Below are 25604 nucleotides of genomic sequence, written 5' to 3' on the forward strand. Positions count from 1 at the left end.
CATCACGCCCATCCAGAAGCCCCGTGGCCTGGACCCAGTGGAGATCCTCCAGGAGAGAGAGTACAGGCTGCAGGCTCGAGTGCTGAGGAGCGTAGCGAGTAAAAATCATCTGTCCTCCGTTGCAACACTCACTACCGAGTTTCAAACTGCCTCTGGAAGCAACGTCAGCACAAGAACTGTTCGTCGGGAGCTTCATGAAATGGGTTTCCATGGCCGAGCAGACGCACACAAGCCTAAGATCACCATGCGCAATGCCAAGCGTCGACTGGAGTGGTGTAAAGCTCGCCGCCATTGGACTCTGGAGCAGTGGAAACGCGTTCTCTGGAGTGATGAATCACGCTTCACCATCTGGCAGTCCGACGGACGAATCTGGCTTTGGCGGATGCCAGGAGAAAGCTTCCTGACCGACTGCATAGTGCCAACTGTAAAGTTTGGTGGAGGAGGAATAATGGTCTGGGGATGTTTTTCATGGTTCGGGTTAGGCCCCTTAGTTCCAGTGAAGGGAAATCTTAACGCTACAGCGTACAATGACATTCTAGACGATTCTGTGCTTCCAACTTTGTGGCAACAGTTTGGGGAAGGCCCTTTCCTGTTTCAGCATGACAATAACCCAATGCACAAAGTGAGGTCCATACAGAAATGGTTTACGGAGATCGGTGTGGAAGAACTTGACTGGCCTGCACAGAGCCCTGACCTCAATCCCATCGAACACCTTTGGGATGAATTGGAACGCAGACTGCGAGCCAGGCCTAATCGCCCAACATCAGTGCCCGATCTAACTAATGTTCTTATGGCTGAATGGAAGCAAGTCCCCGCAGCAATGTTCCAACATCTAGTGGAAAGCCTTCCCAGAAGAGTAGAGGCTGTTATAGTAGCAAAGGGGGGACCAACTCTACATTAATGTCCATGAATTTTGGAATGATATGTTCAAAAAGCAGTGTCCCCATACAATACTTTTGATCATGTAGTGTACACTATTTTCTTTGGCAGGGGGTGATGGATAAGCTCAAATGTTGCAAATTGATTGTGGCTTCTATCAGTGTAAATATCTGCATAATTTCCAATCCCACATATATTTTTTGGCTGTTTATTTACAGTACCAGTCAAAGGTTTAGACACACCTAATCATTCCAGAGTTTCTTTATTTTTACTATTTTCTACATTGTAGAATAATAGTATAGACTTCAAAACTATGAAATAACACACATGGAATCATGTAGTAACCCAAAAAAGTGTTAAACAAATCAAAATATATTTTATATTTGAGATTTGTCAAAAGTAGCCACCCGTTGCCTTGATGACAGCTTTTCACACTCTTGGCATTCTCTCAACCAGCTTCATGAGGAAGTCACCTGAAATGCATTTCAATTAACAGGTGTGCCTTGATAAAGTTAATTTGTGGAATGTATTTCCTTAATGCGCTTGAACCAATCACTTGTGTTGTGACAAGGTCGGGGTGGTATACAGAAGATACCTGAGTAAAATACCAAGTCCATATTATGGTAAGAACAGCTCAAAATAAGCAAAGCGAAACAAAGAGAAACAATAGACCATATTTACTTTAAGACACAAAGGTCAGTCAATCCGGAAAATGTCAAGAACTTTAAATGTTTCTTTAAGTGCTGTCTCAAAAACCATCAAGCGCTATGGTGAAACTGGCTCTCATGAGGACCGCCACAGGAAAGGAAGACCCAGAGTTACCTCTGATGCAGAAGATAAGTTCATTACAGTTACCAGCCTCAAAAATCGGCAATTAACTGCACCTCAGTTTGTAGCCCAAATAAATGCTTCACAGAGTTCAAGTAACAGACATCGCAACATCAACTGTTCAGAGGAGACTGCGTGAATCAGGCATTCATGGTCAAACTGCTGCAAAGAAACCACTACTAAAGGACACCAGCTTGGGCCAAGAAACACAAGCAATGAACATTAGACCTTGGACATCTGTCCTTTGGTCTGATGAGTCCAAATGTGACATTTTTGGCTCCAACTGCCGTGTCTTTGTGAGACGCAGAGTAGGTGAACAGATGATCTCTGCATGTGTGGTTCCCACTGTGAAGCATGGAGGAGGAGGTGTGATGGGGTGCTTTGCTGTTGACACTGATTTATTTAGAATTCAAGGCACACTTAACTAGCATGGCTACGACAGCATTCTTCAGCGATATGCCATCCCATCTGGTTTCCGCTTAGTGGGACTATCATTTGTTTTTCAACAGGACAATGAATTGACACACCTTCAGGCTGTGTAAGGCCTATTTGACCAAGAAGGAGAGTGATGGAGTGCTGCATCAGATGACCTGGTCTCCACAATCATTCGACCTCAAACCAATTGAGATGGTTTGGGATTTGTTGGACTGCAGAGTGAAGAAAAGCAGCCAACAAGAGTTCAGCATATGTGGGAACTCCTTCAAGACTGTTGGAAAAGTATTCCAGGTGACTACCTCATGAAGCTGGTTGAGAGAATGCCAAGGAGAATGCCAAGAGTGTGTAAAGCTGTCATCAAGGCAAAGGGTGGCAACTTTGAAAAATATAACATATTTTGATTTGCTTAACACTTATTTTTGGTTACTACATGATTTCATGTGTTATTTCATAGTTGTGATGTCTTAACTATTATTCTACAATGTATAGAATAGTAAAAATAAAGAAAAACCCTTGAATGACTAGGTGTGTCCCCAAACTTTTGACAGATTTTTAGATATATATTGTCTGTTTTATTTTCCCATAACACTGCCACCCCTCCCCTAATTGGATTAAACTAATGGGCAACAACACTTAGGCTTCTACTTCCAGCTTATACATACAGTGCATTTTACTTTAGTTATCTTGTTTTTTGTTATTTTTTGGTACCACCCTTCAGCTCCTCTCAACCCCTCCCATCCATCTCTGAACACCATTCAATTTTGATGTCTATTTGCCATATATTTTTCAGCTGTAATGTGATGTTTCACAAAAGTTTGGAACCTTTCTATTGTCATATTTTCTACAGATTGTAAATTAAATATAAACCATTTTTCTAAGAGTATTATATTATTGATTGATTGACTGACTTTTCAAATCACCAGCAGTGCTACTTGCAGAGTGAAATTCAGGTAAATGTCGTAGTTTTTCTATGGAGCCAGATAGCTGACAAAAGGTTGAACGTACATATCGTTAAGATCGTAAGAAAATTCATACGTAAATTGTTAGGATCGCAAGAAAAGCCATGTGTGAAACAAAAAATGTAAACGTGAAATTGAATCTGTGAACATACAAACACAATTAGTACTGCACCATCCCATTCTCTGTCTGTAATCATAACCAGTAGTATATACCAGAAATAAGGAAACCGATGTTTGGTGAATCTATGAATTATGTATGACCACTGGAGACTTTGCCACTCAAAATATTTTTTCTAGAATATTTTGACATTTATTTAATCACTTAATCTTGCCAAAGCATATTCTGTAGGAGGGGTTAATATGAATTTAAAATAATTTGACATGATTTATATGAATCGGGTCATGGACATATGGCCTTTAAAATGAATAAGGGAGAGGTTAAACGTAGGCCAAGTCTAGCATGATCTTATTCCCACACGTTACATTAACTGTTGCAGTGGTCTTAAGTAGTCTCCATGTAGGCTATTCCCTCCATTGTGTGACAGCTGCCCAGTTGAAGAGCTTGTGATCTCCATGCAGCACCACAGCACTATGCGCCTTCGGAAAAGCACCCCTCAGGCTCAGAAGATGCCCTTCTGGGGGCATGCAGCCATAGTCATTATACCGTAATGTAGGCCTATTTGCCTACTAGCCAAATAAAGTACAGAGCATGCACAATGTGTGGAACTCATCATCCCAACATATTTCAACATTTAATTCATCATTCAGTTCAGTCAGTCAGTATGTCATCCATTCTGTTTATGGTCTGAGTTCCAATAGGAACTAAATCAAAGAGAATAGAACAGTCTTATGTTTGTTTATTGAAATCCATGTGTGTATTCAAAGGTATCTAAATTCTCAAGTAGCCTATCATTTTAATAATTCAATGTTTAATTTAGGCCTATCCAAATAAAACAATGGGCCATCAACTTGAAGCATTGCAATGTAGGCTATCATTTTGGGTACTGGTGTATTGTGGAATAATTGTAGAATTCTATTTGTGTTTTATAACTGTTTTTATTATAGACCTCCCCTTAAAAAAAGACCCTAGCTCACAGGCCTCTAAATATAGCCTCTAAATACATTTTAAACAAAACAGTTGAAGCATATGCAGTGGCTGATAGGGAAAAACAGATCTGGCACTAAGAATAGGCTATGGATAGCCAATGGGTCCCAAATAGTCAAGACTATTTCGCTCAAGACAGGTTATAGCCAACACTTAATCAATATTTTGTTTTGTCTGTTATTTGTTATGGATATAGCCTCTGTGTGCTGGGGTTGTGCAGTGCAAATGGCTATAACAAGCCTACATACAGACTGGAATGTGCAAATACAATGGTCAAAATGCCTAATATAATGCCTAATATAAGTCCACACTCCCAAATACTGGAAAAGGTGTGATTCATTAGGTTACATGCTCACTACAGTAGCCCCACATGGCTATAAAAATACATTATGCAATTATATGTCCATTAAATAACACACATATTTAGATAGTGGAATAGGCCTAGCCTAAATCATGTTTACTTTCTATTTTGCAGCTCAGGAGTTATTCTAGACAAGGATCTTCTGTGTCTTTATAGTATCATTCCCACACAAGTCATTTGCGGAAGGCCCAAGCCTATACTACGCCATCTACTAAGGTGCTTTAGTGCGAGCCTGAGCAGTTTGCTGAGCAGAGTGTTCAGATGACACGGAACGAGGATTGGTAGGATAGTCAGTTTTACAAACCGGCTGCGCCGACTCTTGATTTGATTTTTGATTGGAGGTGTTTGACATGAGTCGTTTGCATAAATGTATTTTGTCCCATATTCTCGGAACCATCCAGGGTGGTGAAGTCGGGCATGCGGGTGCAGGCAGCACGGTTGACATGCATTTGGCGTTTAAGAGGAGTTGAAGGTTAAAATATCAAACAAACATTAGGTTACATGCTCACTACAGTAGCCCCACATGGCTATAAAAATACATTATGCAATTATCTGAACCAACACTAATTAGTTCACTCTGAACCAACACTAATTAGTTCAGAGGTATTTTTTATAGTATTTAACCTGCGTGCCCGTGATCTACGCCATCTTAAGTGGCGAGTAGGGGACAAGAACCCAAACCGGCTACATAAATTTATGCACGATATATCAAACACGCGCGCAGCCGGTTTGGGTTCGGTGTAAGGCACTACATCTCAGTGCTAGAGGCGTCACGACAGTTCGAATCCAGCTGTGATTGGGGGTCCCATAGGGTGGCGTACAATACGCTCACTGTCGTCCGGGTTTGGCCGTCATTGTAAATAAGAATTTGTTCTTAATTGACTTGCCTAGGGGGAAAAAAGAAAAAAGCTTGTGTTGACATCGGCAAATGCTTTTTTGACATTGCACATTTTATTCAGGCAGAAAAATGTATGTAAACGGAGCTCAATTGATTTCATTGTTACTGTCAATGACTACTATCAACAAGGATCCCTCATTATCTTATTTTACTACGTGTAGTAATGCTGTTCTATAATAACTTGTACACCCATCCCCCACGTCGACATACTTCGCCCACATTCTTCTCTGCAATGGGGCCTAGACTGGGCATGCGTTGATTTTCCAGTCGTTCATGGGGGATGAACGTGTAGGGGGGGGCGCTCTTGTATCACTGTTGCTGTAGTGAAGGCCGTTCCTTGGCGATACAATCAGACGAGAAGTGGGGGTGGTGAGAGAAAAAAAAGCTAACAGGCTAGGTCGCTCTTTGTTTCTGGCTAGCGTTGGAAATCGAAGGGACCTATCGGCGAAGGGTGATTTCAATGTAAGTCAGATTCAACCGTTTTATTTTTAATACTTCGTCGATGTTATCCTTATTTGGATTATTGAGACGTAATTTCAGTTTCTAATACCCTTTGTTTATCGTTGGGTTGGAAGGAACGTTAGCATCAAGAACGACATATTTATTAGTCTTGTCTGCAGTGCAGACTGGCGTCAGAGTGAAATGAATGAATTGTGTTTTTGGTAAATGTATCTCTAGCTAGAGCGGGGGTACGGGATGCAGGTTGGATCAATCAACTGAAAGGATTGTTTAACTTTTACTCTCTTGCTGTATCTCCAAAGTCAGCAAAATAACCCAATTCTCACCATACATTTTGTAACGACAGCATGTTCGGCTAGTAGAGACTATACCGGCTAACGTTAGCCAACTGTCTGGCAGTGTTTCTTTGTTTTTAGTTTTCATTTTATACACTATGTAGCTAGAAAACAATGTTTGTTAGCACATCACATGACTGAATGGTTTCTGACCTGTGTTGTAAACGGAACTGAGTTACTATACATAGCTAGCTTTCTAGCCAAGCTATGCTAACTACAGCGTACACCACATTAGCTTAGCATCGGTTAACTGTTTTTTTTTTACAACGTTGGTTAGTTAGCGTCTATAACTAAATATTTAGCAAGTAGTTAACGAACGAAGTCTTTACCCAGTTAGCTACCGTAATTCAATTTCTACGATTACCAACTGCAACCGGCAACTATGGCCCACTAGCTAGCTAAATATCCGTGTTTTACTAAAGCTAGCTAGCTTAAGTCAAGTCGCCGGTAGCAGGGTTTACAGTATCAAGCTACTACTGTCTCACCAAAGAGAATGCATCAGTCCTTGGACATAACTGTTAACATAACAATATCTAGTGAGGATGAACGACAATAGATTCCACTCTCAATCGTTTAAATAGCTAGCTATAACGTTACTCGTCTCACTAACATGAATGTCATGATGTCGCCAACTTGAACCACACATCATGGTTGCTGTTTACCTTTTATGTTGTTTATTCTGTCGGGAGTGTATGGGGGTTCTTTTTATGCATGCAGCTGCTGCTGGGCAGCATAATCTGAATCACCGCGTCTGAGGTTTCCATACAAGAACTCTCCCTTATTCTGTCAATCGCCACACACTGGGAAAAATATTTAGTCATTAGAGCATATTTCTTTCCAAATATCTGTGCAATTATTATATTTGAGGAAAGCAATTATTAATAAAAGTATACCATTTTATAATTGATTTGTGATATGGGTTGTATTAGCAAAGGCAGGCACTCTATGTAATCATCTAGAGGTCTTTAGGTGGGCCTGTGCAAACTGAAGATCAACAGAACATTGGTGTCTTTCAACAAATCAAATGCTTCACAACGACCGAGTGTAGACTAACTTCCCAGCAATGCAGGGGAAAATCTTAAAATCATTTGAGGAATAGCCAAAATACACAATGAGTAACGATAACTTGGCTATACACAGAGGTACCCGTACCGAGTCGATGTGCAGAGGTACGAGGGAATTGAGGTAGATAGCTATATATATAGGTAGGGGTAAAGTGACTAGGCAACAGGATAGATAATAAGTAGTAGCAGCAGTGTATATGATAAGTCAGGGTTAGTGCTTAAGGGGGTCGATGCAGAAAGTCTGTGTAGCTATTTGGTTAACTATTTAGCAGTCTTTTGGCTTGGGGGTAGAAACTGTTAAGGGTCCTGTTGGTTCCAGCGTTGGTACCACTTCCCGTGCAGTAGCAGAAAGAACAGTCTATGACATGGGTGACTGGAGTCTGACAATTTCTAGTGTTTTTCCTCTGACCCCGCCTGGTAAAGAGGTCATGGAATTCAGGGAGGTCGGCCCCAGTGAATTACTGTGCCTTACGCACTACCCTATGTAGTGCCTTGCATTTGGATGCCAAGCGATGATGCAGCCTGTCAAGATGCTCTCAATGGTGCAGCAGTATAACTTATTGAGGATCTGAGGGCCCTTGCCAAATCTTTTCAGCCTCCTGTGGGGAATGAGGCATTGTCGTGCCTTCTTCGGGACTGTGTTGGTGTGTGTGGACCATGTTCGTTCTTTAATGGAGTTGTGCGCGGCCATGCAGTCGTGACTGAACAGGGAGTGCAGGAGGGGACTAAGCACGCACCCCTGGGGTGGCCCCATTTCGAGAGTCTGTGTGGTTGATGTGTTTTTGCCTACGCTCCTACTTTTGTCTTAAGTTGAGATTGCTTGGGCTAATATCTTGACATAATTAGCCACCTTGTGACTGAAGCAGAAACTGGCTTTCAAATAAACTAACTCAGGAGATAGATGTGTGAGCTGTGCTTTCAGGTTCTACCAGTCTAGTGTCTTATTTTCTAATCCTACTTGTGTATATTTGTGCCAGCGGTGCATATTAACACAAAACATACTCAAATGACTACAAAAAGGCTATCTTGAGAATTGGTTCTTGTTATTCAGTCCAACTGGTGTATTTTGGGTCAGTTGGGCACATCCGAGAACCCACAGCTCAGAGAACACAGTCCATTTGTGGATGATGGCTACATAGAGATCTGGTACGCACTAGGGCTTTGGAATTGCCAGGGACCTCACGATATGATATCACGATACTTAGGTGCGATAAAATATTTATTGTGATTCTCATGATTCTATAGACCCTTTTACAGTGCATGAAATACTAGCGTTAGACCCTTTTACAGTGCATGAAATACTAGCGTTACATACAGATGCGCGTAACTCTTGGCTGCAGTAAGAATCTGTTGCCATCTGCGCCCATTCAACATAGCCAAGATTTACTTTTGAACCAAAATAACTTTTTAGGGTTCTCATACGCTTACAATTATGTTTTGATTCTTGCTTGAAAGTTGCTAAGATTATATTTGGTTGTCTTCTTTGCAAAATAACTTTTTTGGATGCACCAATTGATAGCTAGAATCCTAACGCTCATTGATAAATGCTGTGGCAAAAGCTAGCCAAAGAGCCTTTTTACTGGTTGAAGTATTTAAGTATAATGCAGTTGATTTGTGATAATGACACAAATATTATATTAAGCAGGATATTCATACGAGCCTTAAAATGATAAATTATAATACCATATGTCTGCTGCAGAGGGACAAGAGTCATGAGAAAACAACATGTTTTTTGATCCGTCATGGAAATAAAATTGCACAAAAAAGGATAATGGAAAACAAGCTATGAAGGTAAACCACTGGAGATTTGGTGCAGGTTCAGCCAACAAACGCAAACAAATATTGCAAGATTGTCAACTACAATTTGGTCAGTATCATCTGTAATTTGTCCTCTCTGCAGAGTGGTGCTTGGTGCTGTCACATTCTCAGACTCAGCTGAGAGATGTCCACCCCAGACCCCCCCATGGGAGGGACGCCTCGGCCGGGCCCCTCCCCAGGACCGGGGCCTTCTCCAGGAGCAATGATGGGCCCCAGCCCTTCCCCGGGCTCTGCTCATAGCATGATGGGACCCAGCCCAGGTCCCCCAGCCTCTGGGCACTCCCACCCACAACAGGGGCCCTCAGTATATCCTCAGGAGAATATGCATCAGATGCACAAAGTAAGACAGAAAATGGGCATATCCTTAAATGTAATGTATGCGGTAACATTTTAGGACAACTTTTTTTAAATATATACTAGGTTAGCATTAATCTATTCTTCCTTTACTGTACATAAGAAATGTATGTGCTATCTAAGTAGGACATGCTTATGTTAATGTATTAATGTTTGTTGTGTTCTCCCAGCCTATGGAAGGCATGCATGAGAAGGGCATGTCTGATGACCCTCGCTATGGACCGATGAAGAGCATGGGCATGAGACCAGGTGGAGGCCACATTGGAATGGGACCCCCTCCTAGCCCCATGGACCAACATTCCCAAGGTACCATACCATGGGGTACTGATTAGATTGCATGGAGGAAACATTGACTCTGTTATTGAAGGAGCTTTACACAAAAGGTCAACTTATTAGCTTTCCATATGCTCTAAATATGGTGCTTATGATTTTAGAGTTAAGCACAATTGTTTTTAAAGCCAATTACCTGAGAAGAGAATGCTAACGCATGTAGACGCGTGTGTACTTGTACTGTGATCTCAACCAGCTAGTTTCTCCTCTTTCACTTCTGTCTTTTGTTGGGTAGCGTGAGCAGCAGACGCTCAGTGGAGGGGCGGGGCATGAGGCTTCCCCTTTCAGACAATGCTGGTGGCAGCTGTCTGCTACAAAACTACTCAGTCACCAAGGAGAGAGGGACAGAGGGGCTGTTGAAATACTGTAACACGGGAGAGGGTGTTTTTCTGTTGACTCTTCTATCCTGTATTGACTGGTATGACAGAGGGCAAGGCTCAGCTGTAATGTGTGCATGTCTGTTAGAGACTGATTTGTAAAGTGTTTGTATTGCCAGTCCAGCTCATAATCATAATACCAGTCTGGATTTGTTTATCATTTCTACTGGTCTGTTGGCATCTATTTCGCCACCATTTTCGATGTATCTAGCCATTATTTTAGTCATTCAAATCAGTTTCCCACGGTTCTCAGTTAAAGGGACAGTCATGCCCTAATATTCCCAGGGAAGATGACTTTTCTCACCTGTTCTGTTGTCTCTCTTCCCCAGGCTACCCCTCTCCACTGGGGGGTTCTGAGCACTCTCCCAGCCCCGTGCCAGCCAATGGCCCCCCCCCCGGCCCCATGATGCCCTCTGGCCCAGGTGTCCCCATGGAGGGAGGTGACCCCCAGGCCATGGGCCAGCAGAACCGCGTTGGGGTCCCAGGTCCGAGTGGTGGTTCTGGGCCAGGCGGTGTTGGGCCAGGTGGGCCCACCCCGTTCAACCAAAATCAGCTACACCAGCTCAGGGCCCAGATCATGGCCTACAAGATGCTGACTCGCAGCCAGCCCCTGCCAGACCACCTGCAGATGGCTGTGCAGGGCAAGAGGCCCATGCCAGGGATGCAGCAGCAGCCAGGGATGCCCAACATGCCCCCTTCCTCTGGGCCTGGAGCGGGGCCTGGACAGCCACCAGCAAACTACAACAGACCTCATGGTGAGGGGGGGAATGTACAATGTTATGCTACACAGGCTGTCAATGAGTTTTGCAACCCTATGAATGACACACAAATGTTCTCTCTCTCAAATAAAATAAATCATTTGAATACTGCACGGGGACCCCTGGTGGTGAAACTTGAACACATGTTCTCAGTTCAGTCACCATTTTCTACTTAACTAGAGTTCAGTAGGCATGAATGCCCAGGCAGTGTCTGATAATTTCTAATGTCATCTTGCAGGAATGGTAGGCCCAAACATGCCTCCTCCAGGACCCTCAGGTGTTCCACCTGGTATGCAGGGACAGCCCACCAATGGACCCCCTAAACAATGGCCCGAAGGTGAGCCTCAGCTTCAAATCAAAATCAAATCAAATTTTATTTGTCACATACACATGGTTAGCAGATGTTAATGCGAGTGTAGCGAAATGCTTGTGCTTCTAGTTCCGACAATGCAGTAATAACCAACAAGTAATCTAACTAACAATTCCAAAACTACTGTCTTATACACAGTGTAAGGGGATAAAGAATATGTACATAAGGATATATGAATGAGTGATGGTACAGAGCAGCATAGGCAAGATACAGTAGATGGTATCGAGTACAGTATATACATATGAGATGAGTATGTAAACAAAGTGGCATAGTTAAAGTGGCTAGTGATACATGTATTACATAAGGATGCAGTCGATGATATATAGAGTACAGTATATACGTATGCATATGAGATGAATAATGTAGGGTAAGTAACATTATATAAGGTAGCATTGTTTAAAGTGGCTAGTGATATATTTACATTTCCCATCAATTCCCATTATTAAAGTGGCTGGAGTTGAGTCAGTGTCAGTGTGTTGGCAGCAGCCACTCAATGTTAGTGGTGGCTGTTTAACAGTCTGATGGCCTTGAGATAGAAGCTGTTTTTCAGTCTCTCGGTCCCAGCTTTGATGCACCTGTACTGACCTCGCCTTCTGGATGATAGCGGGGTGAACAGGCAGTGGCTCGGGTGGTTGATGTCCTTGATGATCTTTATGGCCTTCCTGTAACATCGGGTGGTGTAGGTGTCCTGGAGGGCAGGTAGTTTGCCCCCGGTGATGCGTTGTGCAGACCTCACTACCCTCTGGAGAGCCTTACGGTTGTGGGCGGAGCAGTTGCCGTACCAGGCGGTGATACAGCCCGCCAGGATGCTCTCGATTGTGCATCTGTAGAAGTTTGTGAGTGCTTTTGGCGACAAGCCGAATTTCTTCAGCCTCCTGAGGTTGAAGAGGCGCTGCTGCGTCTTCTTCACGATGCTGTCTGTGTGAGTGGACCAATTCAGTTTGTCTGTGACGTGTATGCCGAGGAACTTAAAACTTGCTACCCTCTCCACTACTGTTCCATCGATGTGGATAGGGGGGTGTTCCCTCTGCTGTTTCCTGAAGTCCACAATCATCTCCTTAGTTTTGTTGAGTGTGAGGTTATTTTCCTGACACCACACTCCTGACAGCTTGACCCCTGGGCAGTGATTCACCTGTGTGAGAGGGCACTAGTCTGTAGTGTTTTTAGTCCATGTTCTTCTCTTTCCTGTGCTGATAGTTTCACCAGACCTATCACAACGGTAGGCCGTCATTGATAACTGACTTACCTAGTTAAATAAAATTTAAACAAGGAATACACACACGTTGAACAGATAATCATTGCACCAAAGCACTCTGTGGGATGGCAGAACTAATAACTATTTCAATGCCATATGTTCTAGGGCCCATGGTGAATGCTGCTGCTCCATCCAGTGCCCCCCAGAAGCTGATTCCCCCTCAGCCCACTGGGAGACCCTCCCCTGCTCCCCCTCCGTGCCCCCTGCTGCCTCCCCGGTCATGCCCCCCAGACCCAGTCCCCGGGCAGCCCCCCAGCCCCCACCCATGGTGCTGCACCAGAAACAGAACCGCATCACGCCCATCCAGAAGCCCCGTGGCCTGGACCCAGTGGAGATCCTCCAGGAGAGAGAGTACAGGCTGCAGGCTCGTATCACCCACCGTATCCAGGAGCTGGAGCATCTACCAGGGTCTCTGGCCGGAGACCTGCGCACCAAAGCCAACATCGAGCTAAAGGCCCTGAGGCTGCTAAATTTCCAGAGACAGCTGCGTCAGGAGGTAGTGGTGTGTATGCGTCGTGACACGGCCCTGGAGACGGCCCTCAACGCGAAGGCCTACAAGCGCAGCAAGCGGCAGTCCCTCCGTGAGGCCCGCATCACAGAGAAACTGGAGAAGCAACAGAAGATTGAACAGGAGCGCAAACGACGCCAGAAACACCAGGTACACAGAGGGGTTGGGACAGAAACGCCGGGTACACAGAGGGGTCGGGACAGAAACGCCAGGTACACAGAGGGGTCGGGACTGAAACGGCAGGTACACAGAGGGGTCGGGACAGAGACGCCAGGTACACAGAGGGGTCGGGACTGAAACGGCAGGTACACAGAGGGGTCGGGACTGAAACGGCAGGTACACAGAGGGGTCGGGACTGAAACGGCAGGTACACAGAGGGGTCGGGACAGAGACGCCGGGTACACAGAGGGGTCGGGACAGAGACGCCGGGTACACAGAGGGGTCGGGACAGAGACGCCGGGTACACAGAGGGGTCGGGACAGAAACGGCAGGTACACAGAGGGGTCGGGACAGAGACGCCGGGTACACAGAGGGGTCGGGACAGAGACGGCGGGTACACAGAGGGGTCGGGACAGAGACGCCGGGTACACAGAGGGGTCGGGACAGAGACGCCGGGTACACAGAGGGGTCGGGACAGAGACACCGGGTACACAGAGGGGTCGGGACAGAGACGCCGGGTACACAGAGGGGTCGGGACAGAGACGCCGGGTACACAGAGGGGTCGGGACAGAGACGCCGGGTACACAGAGGGGTCGGGACAGAGACGCCGGGTACACAGAGGGGTCGGGACAGAGACGCCGGGTACACAGAGGGGTCGGGACAGAGACGCCAGGTTCCCAACCTAGATGTCAGATGATCCTCACATTCTTGTAAGACCTCCAGTGCTTTGTATTGTATAGACGCTAATATTCTGAGGTTTTTGTACAGGAATACCTTAACAGCATCCTGCAGCATGCTAAAGACTTCAAGGAGTACCACCGCTCCATCACAGCCAAGCTCCAGAAGGCCACCAAAGCTGTGGCCACGTACCACGCCAACACTGAGCGCGAGCAGAAGAAGGAGAACGAGCGCATTGAGAAGGAGAGAATGAGGAGGCTGATGGTGAGTGACCATACAGCTGCGTGATCGTTTACACACTCACTATTAAATAGCCATAGATCTACTCTTAACACCCGTAGTCAATGTGTGTCCTTCCCTAGGCGGAAGATGAGGAGGGCTACCGTAAGCTGATTGACCAGAAGAAAGACAAGCGCCTGGCCTACCTGCTGCAGCAGACAGACGAGTACGTGGCCAACCTCACCGATCTGGTCAGAGCCCACAAGGCTGATCAGGCCCTCAAGGATAAGAAGAAGAAGAAAAAGAAGAAGAAGAAGGTGAACAATGAGGCCAAATGTTGAAAGTGCATCTTTGTTGTATTGTGTTACCTTGTGTTTTACTGCGATATGCGGCCCCCTGTGTTTATGTTGTTGAGCCTGTCATTGCAATATGAGAAACTGATGTTCATGTTCCCTAGAAGCCAGAGAGTGCGGAGGGCCAGCCTCCTGCCCTGGGACCCGACGGAGAGGTGAGTTTCAGATCCCGGTGAAAGATTTGGTCCGATAAAATCCAGACAATTTCCCACCAAGCTTTTTGACAAAGTCATCTTCTCTACCATCAGTTCATGAAGAACAATATAATGAATGAATGTAAGCCCCATCACTCAACATTTGAACTAATAGGCCCTTTTCATGTCTGGTAATAGGCCATTTGCCCCATGATGTGTTGATAAGAAACTAAAAGGTAGCATTGTTTCCAGGCTCCCTGTTTTTCCACAAGGCCACAGGAATACTTGTTTAATTTACCATGAAATGATCATATTGGCAGGTAATATATCAGTCAGTTTCCAGTCAATTTCTCACTCTCTCCCTCTTCCACTCTCAGCCTCTGGATGAGACCAGTCAGATGAGTGACCTGCCTGTGAAGGTGATCCATGTAGATAGTGGGAAGATCCTGACGGGGCTGGATGCGCCCCGGGCTGGCCAGCTGGACACCTGGCTGGAGATGAACCCTGGGTCAGTTAACTCTCTTAGCCTAAAGTACATAAACACTGTCATCTCAAAACAATTTCATCAGGCATCACAACTAATCATTTAAACTTTTCTCCTGCAGGTATGAAGTGGCCCCTCGTTCAGACAGCGAGGACAGTGGCTCAGAGGAAGAGGAGGTATGTACCTTAGAGACCACAATGCTCTCCTTACCCCCCACTTTCCCCTTTAATATATGTATATTGTAAACCTCAAGACGCCTTTAAATAAATGTAAGCAGACCGCCGTGGATGAGACCTTGCGTGTGGAGTCTGTTCAGAGGCGTACCACTCTTGCCTTTGGCTTTCAGAAACTAGGTCATTGCCAAGTCAAACTAATTTAACCCTTTCTCTGCATTGTGTACTATGAAGCTTATATTAATGTAAATCAAAACATATTGTGCGGTAAATATCTTTACTGAAACAGATATCTTTTCCAGATTAATTTTAATCCTGACAAGTTCATGGGACAAGCCGTGTTCTAGTTTCCATAAAGCATATTTTATTCCGATTCGATAACGTCTTTTGACTTGACCTTGGCTGAGACAGTTTGAGCCAGGCTGTGTGGCGTCTGTATCTGAGTCCATCCTCTTGCTTCGCACCCCTCAGGAGGAAGAGTTGGAGCCCCAGCCCTCCCAGGCTCCCACCGAGGAGAAAAAGAAGATCCCAGACCCCGACACAGAGGACGTGTCCGAGGTCGACGTCCGCTACATCATCGAAGGAGCCAAGCAGGATGTGGATGATGAGTATAACAGTGCCGAGGCGGCGTTCGCCCGAGGCCTGCAGTCATACTATGCTGTGGCCCACGCCGTCACTGAGACGGTGGACAAACAGTCCACGCTGCTGGTCAACGGGCAGCTCAAACATTACCAGGTACACAGTCTACCCACGTCACAGTAACATGATTTCCCATACAAAATGCATGCTGTAGTGTTTCATTACCTTTCACAATGCTTACAAGAAGTAAAGAGGTCAAAAAAGAAGAGATGACACATGACCAAAGCCATGCGTACCTGATGACCATGTGAGACAGTAGAATGACTGGTTTGTGTCCCTCTCTCCTCTAAGATCAAGGGCTTGGAGTGGCTGGTGTCTCTGTACAACAACAACCTGAATGGGATCCTGGCTGATGAGATGGGTCTGGGCAAGACCATCCAGACCATCGGCCTCATCACCTACCTCATGGAGCACAAGCGCATCAACGGCCCCTTCCTCATCATCGTGCCCCTCTCGTGAGTCCCTCTCCTTTCCTCTAGTTGGTTCTCAGCTCCTTTATAGACTGGGACTGATGCAGTATTTCTGTTGTTTCAATCGAGATTCTCACCTGTAATTATACGGATACAAGCCCGAAAGGGCTGTTATGGGTATTTTCCACGGTCATAGATATTTTTGCCTTGTGTTGTGTCAGTGCCTTGTGTTGTGTCAGTGCCTTGTGTTGTCAGTGCGACTTGAGGTGGACAGAGCAAGTGTATGTTTAGCCATTTATCTCCCGTCTTTGTTTTCAGAACTCTGTCCAACTGGGTGTATGAGTTTGATAAGTGGGCTCCAACGGTGGTGAAAGTCTCTTACAAAGTGAGTAGCCCCTTTCAACCCTTCTTCCAGGGTGAAGTTTGACAATTGCATAGGAGGTGGTCCGCATGTACATGTGAATATCCTTTGATTATAGTGTTCTGTAGATGTAAAGTTGATGTGTGTTCTACTATGTCTCTGTCCAGGGCTCCCCACAGGCTCGCCGGGCATTCCTCCCCATCCTGCGCAGCGGCAAGTTCAACGTACTGCTCACCACCTACGAGTACATCATCAAAGACAAGCAAGTGCTGGCTAAGGTAGGGACCCACCTCTTCAAATCACCCTGTGCACCGCCTTAGAAATGGCCCTAGTCAGACAGGTGAACCTATGGAAACTTCCATTTCATCTTCTCACGCCACTGTACTCTTTCCCTCTCAGCTGCGATGGAAGTACATGATAGTGGACGAGGGCCACCGTATGAAAAACCACCACTGTAAGCTGACTGTGGTTCTGAACACCCACTACCTGGCCCCGCGGCGTCTGCTGCTGACCGGCACCCCGCTGCAGAACAAGCTGCCGGAGCTCTGGGCCCTGCTCAACTTCTTGCTGCCGACTATCTTCAAGTCCTGCACTACCTTTGAGCAGTGGTTCAACGCCCCCTTCGCCATGACCGGAGAGAAGGTGAGTTAGTCAAGGCTCTGGAGAGGGGTGTTTTGGAGACATTGGGGTCATCATGGCTGGACTCTTACCCCCCTCTCTCGACCCTAGGTGGATCTGAACGAGGAAGAGACCATCCTGATTATCCGTCGTTTGCACAAAGTGCTCCGCCCCTTCCTGCTGCGCAGACTGAAAAAGGAGGTGGAGTCCCAGCTGCCTGAGAAGGTCTGACTCCTGTCAATCACTTGGCTTTCAGTCTCCAAGGACAATAAAGATAAATTGATTCTTTCAGTACTTTAAACTCATATCAGTCCAATCAATGCAATGTTTTAACCTGTTCTCTCTCTCTGTGTGTGTGTGTTCCCCAGGTGGAGTATGTGATCAAGTGTGACATGTCGGCCCTGCAGAGAGTGCTGTACAGACACATGCAGGCTAAGGGTGTGCTGCTCACCGACGGCTCTGAGAAAGACAAGAAGGTAAGGAGGAGTAGAGAACCCCCTCACTGCTCTCCATACACCCCATAACAACTGACTGGGGGTCAGTTATACTGGGCTGTTTAGATGGGTACTACAGGATGACTAAGTGCGGAGTGTTGTGTTTCAGGGTAAAGGAGGCACCAAGACCCTGATGAACACCATCATGCAGCTGAGGAAGATCTGTAACCATCCCTACATGTTCCAGCAGATCGAGGTACAGTGCAAGGGCCCACCTCAACTCTTCCATGAATTGAGAAGAGATGTTGACTGAAGTGTAAGATTGTGGTTAAAGCTTCTCATTTTAACCGAGTAGTTGTGACTCTTCTGTTCACAGGAGTCCTTCTCTGAGCATTTGGGATTCACTGGAGGCGTAGTGTCTGGGTAAGCAAAGCATCTGCTGGCGTTGCATGTTGATGCTTCATGGTGCTGTGGTTGATCTTACTATGTGTGGCGCGTTCCCTCATCCACCCCTCTGTTCTCGTCCCCTGCCTCCTCCAGACCTGACCTGTACCGCGCCGCTGGGAAGTTTGAGCTGCTAGACCGTATCCTGCCCAAGCTGATGGTCACCGACCACAAGGTCCTGCTCTTCTGTCAGATGACTTCCACCATGACCATCATGGAGGACTACTTTGGCTGGCGCAACTTTAAGTACCTGCGTCTGGACGGTGAGAGGCGGGATAGGAGAGTTATTTGGTCTGGTGGCTTGTGCTCGGAAAATGAATTCAAGACAAATTCCAGAAGTATTTTGTACTTACAGTATGCAGTTTACTAGATCACAATAGCTCAATATTGTGGTATGGGGAGCCTGATGTACGATCACAAGCTGAGCTCATGTTATTTGCATATCCCTCCTGCTGTTGTTTCCTGTGGAAACTGGTAACTATCACCATTGGTCTTTGTCTCCATAGGAACCACTAAGGCTGAGGATCGTGGGATGCTTTTGAAGACCTTCAATGACCCCGCCTCTCAGTACTTTGTGTTCCTGCTCAGCACCAGGGCCGGCGGGCTGGGCCTCAACCTTCAGTCTGCTGACACTGTGGTCATCTTTGACTCCGACTGGAACCCACATCAGGTTCAGCTCATTACCCTCTACTGCAGTGTTATGCTCTAGGAATCTCACTGGAGTTATTGATATATATTTAGAAAACAGCTAGGATTAGTGGCTATTGAGGTGATTTTGTGAGGTAACATAGCCAACTCCCATGTCCTGCCCTCCCCCTAACTCTGATCACTCACCCCTCTCTTTCTCTCTCCCTTCCCTGTACAGGATCTGCAGGCCCAGGACAGAGCCCACCGTATCGGGCAGCGGAACGAGGTGCGTGTGTTGCGTCTCTGCACCGTTCAAAGTGTGGAGGAGAAGATCCTGGCGGCGGCCAAGTACAAGCTGAACGTGGACCAGAAGGTCATCCAGGCCGGCATGTTCGACCAGAAGTCGTCGAGTCACGAGCGCCGTGCCTTCCTGCAGGCCATCCTGGAGCATGAGGAACAGGACGAGGTCGGGGCCCCGGGGGGCTGGCGCGCTGGGGGGGCGTTGGTGGGTGTGATCATGACCGTCCACCACACAACCACCCACACGCCTCCCTACCATTTAACCTTTCTTTACTTTTCTCTCCTCCTCCTCTCTACCTTCTGGATTTAGGGGCTGTTCCTTTTTTTAGGTTTGGTTTCCCCTCTTCTCCTCTTCCTGCGTTTTCTTAAAAAATGTTTTCTTTTTATTTATTTAATGAAGCTCTTTTTCAATAACATAGTAGTCGTCGTAGCTGGAAGTCTGTTCTATCTATACAGTTAGTAGGAGCAGTGGTTTCCTGGTAGACGTATGCATCACACCTATTGTAGGATATTTACTCCAATACATCACGCGCTACATGTTATAATGCACTTTATATGATACTAACAAAACTGATAAGCATTCAAGAATTCTAGTTCAGAGGCGTGGCGTGGCTCTGAGGCACCACTAACAGCCCTGTGTTCACCCTTTCTATTGTCGACAGGAGGAGGACGAGGTGCCTGATGATGAGACCGTCAACCAGATGATTGCCAGGAGCGAGGAGGAGTTTGACCAGTTCATGGTCAGTCCCATAGTTCTTCAGGATTTACAGTAATGTAGTCTGAGTCTTTCTTGAGGCAACTGGAGGCTTCACGGTCAACCTCTAAACTGAAGACTGCCCTGTTAGAGGCTTTGACACAACCTCAAGTCTGATAAAATGACATCCATGCATAGACTTAAGATGGAAATCTACCATTCTTCAACTGTTTTTTCCCCCTCTTTTCTTACACTGTACCTCCCCCTCTCCCCTCCAGCGTATGGACCTGGACCGGCGCCGTGAGGACGCCCGCAACCCCAAGAGAAAGCCCCGTCTGATGGAGGATGACGAGCTGCCCACCTGGATCCTAAAGGATGATGCCGAGGTGGAGAGGCTCACCTGTGAGGAGGAGGAGGAGAAGATGTTTGGTCGCGGCTCTCGCCAGCGCAAGGAGGTGGACTACAGCGACTCACTCACAGAGAAGCAGTGGCTCAAGGTCAGCTATCCAGCTGTTGTAGTTGAAAAAGCTTTTAGCTAATAATTGAAAGTCCTATAACTGAAATCTATGGTCTATGACCTGCAATGCTGATGTGTGGTTCCCCCTCCAACAGGCCATAGAGGACGGTAATCTGGAGGACCTCGAGGAGGAGGTGCGTCACAAGAAGACGACCCGGAAGCGCAAGCGAGACCGCGACGACATGCCCGGCCCGGCCACGCCCAGCTCCAGCGGTGGTGGCGGTGGTCGCAGCCGTGACAAGGACGAGGAGGTCAAGAAGGCCAAGAAACGAGGGCGCCCTCCGGCTGAAAAACTGTCCCCTAACCCCCCATCCCTCACCAAGAAGATGAAGAAGGTGGTGGACACTGTCATCAAGTACAAGGACGGGTGAGTTGGTGGGCTCCTATGTCTGGATGACAACTCAGTGAAGGTCCTGATTATACCCTGATGAAGACAGCTTGGCTGTCGAAACGTTGGTAATTGCATTTTGCATCTGAGCTCCTAGAGTGTGCGGCTCTCTTTGATTTTCAAGTTTTCTACTCCGCTAGCCAGCACCTCTAGCCAGCACCTCGCCTAAATATGTGTGCGTTTCTTTTTCTTCTAGATAACTCAGTGAAGGTCAGCACATGACAACAAACGCAACCTACTTTGTCATTTTAATGGTCAGAGCAGAGCATGTTGAGGTGGACTAATCCTGGAGTTTCCCTGTTCTCCTATTTCACAGCAGCAATGGGCGCCAGCTGAGTGAAGTCTTCATCCAGCTGCCCTCCCGCAAGGAGCTGCCTGAGTACTACGAGCTCATCCGCAAGCCTGTCGACTTCAGGAAGATTAAGGTATGGCACTAACCCTTTAATGTATCGGTTGGCACTAACCCTTTAATGTATCGGTTATGTATCGGTCATAAGACTATATCTTTATTTGTCACATGCGCCTAATACAACCGTGAAATGCTTACTTACAAGCCCTTATTAACTAACAATGCAGTTCAAGAAGAGTTTAAAAAAAAATATATTTACCAAGTAAACTAAAGTAAAAAATAATAAAATATAACAATAACAAGGCTATATACAGGGGGTGCCGGTACCGAGTCAGTGTGCAGGGGTACATGTTAGTTGAGGTAGTTTTTACATGTATATACGGGTGAAGTGACTATGCATAGATAATAAACAGTGAGTAGCAGGAGTGTACAAAACAAATGGATGTATATAGTCCGATGGCCATTAGATTAATTGTTTAGTAGTCTTATGGCTTGGGGGTAGAAGCTGTTAAGGAGCCTTTTGGTCCTAAACTTGTCGCTCTGGTACCGCTTGCCGTGTGGTAGCAGAGAAAACAGTCTGACTTGGGTGACTGTTGTCTCTGACAATTGTATGGACTTTCCTCTGACACCACCTATTATATAGGTCCTGTATGGCAGGAAGCTTGGTCCACTGATGTACTGGGCCGTACGTACTACCCTCTGTAGCGCCTTAAGGTCAGATGCCGAGCAGTTGCCATACCAGGCGGGGTTACAACCCGTCAGGATGCTCTCGACGGTGCAGCTGTATTACTTTTTAAGGATCTGGGGACCCATGCCAAATCTTTCCAGTCTCCTGAGGGGGAATAGGTTTTGTCGTGGTCTCTTCACGACTGTCTTGGTGTGTTTTGGACCATGATAGTTCATTGATGACGTGGACACCAAGGACCGTGAAACTCTCGACTCGCTCCACTACAGCCCCGTCGTTGTTAATGAGGGGCTGTTCAGCCCGCCTTTTCCTGTAGTCCACGATCAGCTCCTTTGTCTTGCTCACGTTGAGGGTGAGGTTGTTGTCCTGGCACCACACTACCAGTTCTCTGACCTCCCTGTTGGCTGTCTCATCGTTGTCGGTGATCAGGCCAACCACTGTTGTCATCAGGAAACTTAATGATGGTGTTGGAGTCATAGGTGAACAGGGAGGACAGGAGGGGATGAAGTACACACCCCTGAGGGGCCCCAGTGTTGAGGATCAGCCTGATCTACTGAACTGTAGTCAATGAACAGCATTCTCACATAGGTGTTCCTTTTGTTCAGGTTGGTAGCACTTCATGTCTACCGACGAGAGTGCTACGGTGCGGTAATCATTTAGGCAGGTTACCTTCGCTTCCTTGGGCACAGGGACTATGGTGGTCTGCTTGAAACATAGGTATTACGGACTCGGTTAGGGAGATGTTGAGAATGTCAGTGAAGACACTTGACAGTTGGTCCGCACATGCTTTGAGTACACATCCTGGTAATCCGTCTGGCCCTGTGGCTTGTGAATGTTGACCTGTTTAAAGGTCTTACATCACACAGTCATCCAGAACAGCTGGTGCTCTCGTGCATGCTTCAGTATTGCTTGCCTCGAAGCAAGCATGAAAGGCATTTAGCTCGTCTGGTAGCCACGTGTCACTGGGCATCTCGCGTCTAGATTTCCCTTTATAGTCCGTAATAGTTTTCAAGTCCTGCCACATCCGACGAGATTCAATCTTAATCCTGTATTGACGCTTTGCTTGTTTGATGGTTCATCTGAGGGCATAGCGGGATTTCTTATAAGCGTCCGGATTAGTGTCCCGCTCCTTGAAAGCGGCAGCTCTAGCCTTTAGCTCGATGCGGATGTTGCCTGTAATCCATGGCTTCTGGCTTCTGGTCACTGTGGGGACGACGTCGTTGAGGCACTTATTCATGAAGCCTATGAATGAGGTTGTATACTCCTCAATGCCATTGGATGAATCCCGGGAACATATTCCACTCTGTGCTAGCAAAATAGTCCTGTAGCGTGAGTCACTGGTACTTCCTGCTTTAGCTTTTGCTTGTAAGCAGGAATCAGGAGGATGGAATTATGGTAAAATTTGCCAAATGGAGGGCGGGGGAGAGCTTTGTATGAATCGCTGTGTGTGTAGTAAAGGTGGTCTAGATTTTTTTTTTTAGTTGCACTTGTGACATGCTGGAAAAAATGTGGTAAAACTGATATAAGTTTGCCTGCATTTAAGTTTTCTTGTTTGCTTATGGCATTCTAGAGTAGGGTTGATTGCGGTCTTAGTGCCGGCATCTGTCTGTGGTGGCAAATAGACTGCTTTGAATAATGAAGATAGTGTGGTCTACAGCTTATCATAAGGTAATCTACCTCAGGCGAGCAATACCTCGAGACTTCTTTAATATTAGACATCGCGGGAATCGGCTAGGGAATCACATTCAGTAAAACAGTCCTTGTGGGAGGTTAGGGGACTGGCAAGTCACATCTCTAGCTGTCTAGTTCTGATCATCTCAGTCCTGTGTTGTTCTCTACTGGTCTGATGACTATTCTGATGTCCTCTCCTCTGTTCCCCTCCAGGAGAGGATCCGCAGCCATAAGTACCGCAGCCTGAATGACCTGGAGAAGGATGTGATGCTGCTGTGTAGTAACGCTCAGACCTTCAACCTGGAGGGCTCTCTGGTGAGTGTCCGGCAACAGGGAGCGAGTGAGGGGAGGGCTGACCGTTGTTGGGCATGATAAGACAACGCTGTGGGGGTGCTGGGATATGGAGGGCCTGTTTTCAGCCCAATGTATTACAGATCCGAGGAGACTTGTCACAACCTTTATGGTGAATTGAATGGAATCTCTCATACTCTGAAGAAATGTCACAGTAGCCTGTTACCCTGCTGCTGACATCTTCTATATTTCTCTGTGACGTCTCTCACCCCCCAGATCTATGAGGACTCCATCGTACTGCAGTCAGTCTTCACCAGTGTCAGGCAGAAGATTGAAAAGGAGAAGGAGGAGGAGAGTGAGGGAGAGGACAGTGAGGAGGAAGAAGAGGAGGAGGTGGACGAAGGCTCAGAGTCTGAATGTGAGTGTTACAGTATTTACATTTTTTTTTTTATTTAACCTTTATTTAACCAGGAAGGGCTCATTGAGATTCAAATCTCTTTTTCAAGAGCACCCTGGACAAGATAGGCAGCACCAAGTCATTACAAAAAAATTACAGACAGACATCCAGTAAAAACCATTGAATTCACACGAGTATAAAACTGCAAATTAAAAACATTGACCGGGCAGGGAATCAGCCTCAAAATCCTTCATCAGTGATTTAAAAACACCAATCGGGGCAAGTTCTTCCAGTTTAAAAGCATATGCACTTAGTGTCATAGTCCACTGTTAAAAGGGCAATCTGCTGCTCAAACAACAACGCGTCCCACCCTCCTCCCACCAGTGTCTGGTAAATAGCTGACTGGTGGGGCTGTTAAAACCACTCTCAAATTCATAGACTGAGCTATGAATGCATAATTTTAACCATGTTTTGAGGCTGTACAGTGTTAGTTTACAATTACATTGTTTACAAAGGAGTAAAACAAGTTTATATTTTTGATTCTGGTGCAATGTGCCAATTTAACTCAGCTCATAAGGCATTTAGAACTTATATTCTTCAAGAATCAATGGGTGTAAATCATTCATTTAAAAGTCCAATAATAGATGTTGCAATCAGGGATTTCCCCTTTAAACTATTTAAGAATTTCTTGAACTTTTGAAGAATTGTAAGCTCATGGATTTGTGTCTATGCCTCTTTCAGCTCGTTCAGTGAAGGTGAAGATTAAGCTGGGGAGGAAGGAGAAGGAGGGCAGAGGGAAGGGCCAGCGCCGGAGGGGCCGTGGCTCCCGGGCCAAACCTGTAGTGAGTGACGACGACAGCGAGGAGGAACAGGAGGAGGTAAGACACATGCACAAATACATTGAGACTACTTAACTGTCAATTTAAGCTTCCATTCGAAGCTGTCTACTGTTCTGACTGAAGTTGACCTCTTCTAAGCTCTCTGCACTGAAGGCTGTCTAGCAACACTGATTAACTTGTTTAACTCAAACCAGCAGTATTTTATTTGAATTGTCTTTAACACTTACGTTTTTTGTTTTCAGAAATGTTTTCTTAAACGTCTACAGTCGACTAGGCTGGTGATCAATAAGTATTGTTTTATTGGGTTGAAGGATTAAGTGTTTTTTCTTCTGGCTTTTATTTCAGGCGGGTTCGGCCAGCGGCAGTGAGGAGAACTGAACTGAACCACTCCTGTTCTGCGAGGACCAACGGCCCACTGAGACCCTCGACTGGAACTTATATATTTTACCTAGATTCTATAGCAGGGAGACAAGCCAGTGGAGAGGGGCCTAGTTTTAGCTAGATGAGCTGATTTTTAGTGAGACAAATGTATTCCATAATTAAAATACACCATCAATTTAAAAAAAAAAAAAAATGATAGCAAAAAAAAAAAAACACTTACATATTTAAGCAATCCTGGTATGAATAGCTGGACTGTGTCTTTTTGC

General features: G+C 46.1%; 1 protein-coding gene and 1 pseudogene across 5 annotated transcripts in view; one reads left to right on the plus strand and one right to left on the minus strand.

The window, feature by feature from the left end:
- LOC112219368 (guanine nucleotide exchange factor VAV2) overlaps positions 1-25604 on the minus strand; it is a 1336992-nt gene that overhangs the window by 953387 nt on the left and 358001 nt on the right. The window lies entirely within an intron of this gene.
- Positions 5743-25531, plus strand: LOC112258863 (annotated as a pseudogene).

Source organism: Oncorhynchus tshawytscha, linkage group LG20, assembly GCF_018296145.1.
Source record: "Oncorhynchus tshawytscha isolate Ot180627B linkage group LG20, Otsh_v2.0, whole genome shotgun sequence".
NCBI classification, from domain to species: Eukaryota; Metazoa; Chordata; class Actinopteri; order Salmoniformes; family Salmonidae; genus Oncorhynchus; species Oncorhynchus tshawytscha.